General features: G+C 35.3%; 1 pseudogene; it reads right to left on the reverse strand.

The window, feature by feature from the left end:
- Positions 1 to 1,174: 1,174 nt before the first annotated feature.
- On the reverse strand, positions 1,175 to 3,032 carry LOC149557760 (uncharacterized; annotated as a pseudogene).
- Positions 3,033 to 4,029: the final 997 nt, after the last annotated feature.

Here is a 4,029-nt window from a genome sequence, read left to right on the forward strand (position 1 = left end):
CCCAGAGGCAGAGCTTTTGACCAGGACTTCTGGGGAAAAAAGGCTTAGCAATTTTTTCCTCTGGCAGACTTCATTTGTTTTCCTACTGTGGCCTGAGTTTTCCTTCAGGCACCTCATCAGAGCTGTTTTGTTATATCAGAAGCAAAAACATCAACAGCAAAAGGTTGTTTGTCAGCAGCAACAAGACAAATGGCCTTAGGCTTAGTTTTGAATTATTTGCTTTTGTAGCCAGACCCAGTAACTTATTGCTATAGGCTTAGTTTTGAATTATTTGCTTTTGTAAACAGACCCAGTAACTTATTGCTATTGAAAAATTGCAGTCAAATACATTTCTCAATGAATAGTTATGATTTTTATAAAAAAAATTAGGTCTTTTTGGTATGTCTTTTGTGGATATATGGGATAAAATTCCTAAATCTATTCAAAATGGAATGGCAATAGGGAATCTGGCTCACTACTACCAATAGTTCTTGGTTGACTAATGGATATATGGAAAACTTGCGCCCATTATAATAGTAGGGCCCAACGGGGTGTGGAGGAGAACTAAGTTGGGCATCAACCTGCTAGCAGTTGCTGGTGCAGAGTTCTAGTGGTTACGACATGGATAGTATAGAAGGGTGGTGCGTCTGCATGCCCCAACTATTATTAATGCCAGCACCCTACTGTTCTAAGGGCCCCTGCCCCCTACAATAATCTGGATGCAGGGGGCCCTAGCCCTATAATTTGAAGGTAAGGTAAGGTGAAGTTGGGTTAAGATAGGGCTAGGGATAGGGTAGGGTAGGGCTAGGGCTAGGGATAGGGTAAGGTGAAGTCATTTTAATCTGCAGAATTGTGATTACAACAGGCAACAATCTCAAAAGAAAAGTTTAATAAACAAATAACACATGCAGGTTCTTATCACATATATTTTAAATTTTGAAGTACAATTCTAAAATTACTTATTATTGATATATTCTTTGCACAAAAAAACTATACTATACATAATTAAAAACCGAAATGGATACATAAATATCAATTTTTATAGTTGGAAGAATAAATATCCAAGAACAATTTTAATATGGCTGGCACTCATTGTCCAGCCATGAGCGCTATGGTGCCCTATAAATAATAATAGAACCATCATTTACAAAGTTTATTAACTTTTTCGTTTGACTTCTTTAATCAGCCGGGCAAGTTTTCAGACAGTTGCATCAATTAGAGCACAACTTTCTTTTTTCATTTGATCCATAATCCAAAACATTTTTTAAAGATCATGTCTTTTGCAATCCTTTCTCCTCTTATCATTTAGCGCTGACAAAGCCATGCCAAGTTTGTTTTCCTTGCAAAAAGTGGAATTCAATTTGGTATAGGCTACAATTCAGGGCAATACCTACCACTTTCATTTCTTAAAAATCCTTCTGACTTATCTATTTCACCATTTTTAACAATGGGCATCCATCTGACACCTATAAGTGGCTGCATTGGGAGACAAGCCTTCATCTAGCATTTTATCCATAAGCAAATGTGCTCTAGAAAAATATCCTGCCTTACACAGACCATCAATGGCTTTGGTCTATGTCACTTCATCAGGTTTCAAATCCCTTGCTGCCATCGCCTCAACTTTCCTACCATGTTCATGTCTCCCAATCTACAGAATGCACTTATTAATGTGGTATATGTAATTGCATCAAGGCAATATCCATTGCTCTGCATCTCAGAAAAAATGGCAAGCACTTCCTTTTCTCTATCACACTGACATAAACCATCAATCAGAATGTTGTAGGTAACAACATCTGGGGAGTACCCTTTCCTTCGCATCTCTTTGACTAAGTTTTGAGCCTTTTCCACCTCATGCAATTCACACAGGCCGCGTATCAAAGTATTATAAGTAATCACATCTGGTTGCAAACCCTTCGTGGACATATCATGGAAGAAATCCCAAGCCTTATGCATCATGCCATCTTTGCATAGTCCATTAATAATTGCATTAAAAGTCACTGTATTAGGCATAGGACCAAAATCCATCATTTTGACAAACAGATTGCACGCTTCGTCTATTCTTCCAGCTTTGCAGAAGCCACCTATGAGGGTACCATAAGTATAGGTAGTAGGAAAGTGCTTATCTTCTATAACTTTTGCTAATAATTCTAAAGCTTCATCTACTCTGTCTACTTTAGAAAGACCATTGATCAGTGTGGTATATGTAACAATATTTGGAAGGCAGTCACTATGTTTCATTTTAGATACTAACCTTAGAGCTTCATTTTCCCTCCCCACTTTGCAGAGACCATTAACTAGACTACTGCACGAAATAACATCAGGAGATATGCCTTCTTGTATCATCCCAGCAAATAAAACAAGGGCCTCATCTACCCTACCTATTATGCAGATCGCATCAATTATGGTGCTGTATGTAACAATATCCGGAACACAATGAAGGTGCTTCATTTCCTGCAAAATCCCAAGAGCTTCCTCAATTCGTTCCCATTTACAGAAACCCTTTATGAGAGTGTTATATGTAACAATATTTGGAAGGCAGTCACTATGTTTCATTTTAGATACTAACCTTAGAGCTTCATTTTCCCTTCCCACCTTGCAGAGACCATTAACTAGACTACTACACGAAATAATATTCGGAGATATGCCTTCTTGTATCATCCCAGCAAACAGAACAAGAGCCTCGTCTACCCTACCTATTTTGCAAATCGCATCAATTACGGTGCTGTATGTAACAATATTCGGAACACAATGAAGGTGCCTCATTTCGTGGAAAACCCCAAGTGCTTCCTTAATTCGTCCCCATCTACACAAACCCTTTATAAGAGCGTTATAAGTGACAACATCTGGATTTATGTCCATTTCTTTCATTTCAACAAGAAGAGATTTGATTCTACGGTGATCGCCCAATTTCCCAAGGCTACCTAAAAGCGTGTTGAAGGATACGACATTGAGAGGGAGGCGCTGAGATATGGCTGAATGTAAAAGATCCCAGGCCTTGTTTGTGTTTCCCGATTTACAGAGGGTATCAATGGATTGATTGAACTGGAAAACATTAAATTTGTGGGTGATGTGAGGAGGGTGCTTCTCCTGTTTGTGTGGATCTTGAGTTGTGAAGGATTGGCAGAATAATTTTGAAGAAGAAGAATGACGAGGAGAAATTACCTGCTTAAAGAGGGGGCAAATCCATTTGAAGTCCTGCATTGCCACCATCTTCATTGGTAGAAAGAGCAGACCCGAAAAAAAATCACTGTTGGAAGGAATCAAAAACAGAGTACTTTCTGCATGTCAATATTAAAGCAGAGCAGAACAAAACCCTAAAAACTCTTCTTCAGTATTTTCTCATCTCGTGTATTAGAGCAAATATAATTCCGATTATAATGACATAACCACACCACATTATTAAGCCATAGACATTTTTCATATGGGATAAAAATAGAGTACCTTCTTTCACCCTGGTCTGGAATTTGATGGCCGTATTGGCCGTTTTTGCACTTTTTAACTGTATATAATAGGCTGAAAATTTGTATGACCGTATAAATTAATACGCTAAAATTTTAGAGAATCGTCAATATGACATAAATTTATTAGTAAACCGTCAATACTTGTTATAAACAACTTAGCATTTTATTTAATAATATACAAAAATGTGATTTTATAATATGTATAATATATATGCATGATAAATATGTATTATTTTATTTTATATATGTTTCTATTTTGATGATTGTATATTTATATTAATTCAGAATCTTTGTTGAAATAAGAATATAATGAATTTTAAAAACTTATTTTTATTTATTTTTATATTTATAATTTAGAAACTTCTTTTATTTGAAATTTTTATATATATTACTAATTACTAATTTTAAGTTATTCATTAATAATTTTGCACATATTATTGATTAATATTTATTATTCTTATTTATAAAATATTTAAATTTAAAATGATCTTTTAAATTATCTTAAAACTCAAAAAATTGACAATCGATTTTTTCTTTAAAACGTAAAATGAAAGGTAAGAAAAAAATTTAGCAGTCATTAAAAAATCAT

Source organism: Cupressus sempervirens, chromosome 5 (genome assembly GCF_028749045.1).
Source record: "Cupressus sempervirens isolate cs-2001-9-10 chromosome 5, ASM2874904v1, whole genome shotgun sequence".
NCBI classification, from domain to species: Eukaryota; Viridiplantae; Streptophyta; class Pinopsida; order Cupressales; family Cupressaceae; genus Cupressus; species Cupressus sempervirens.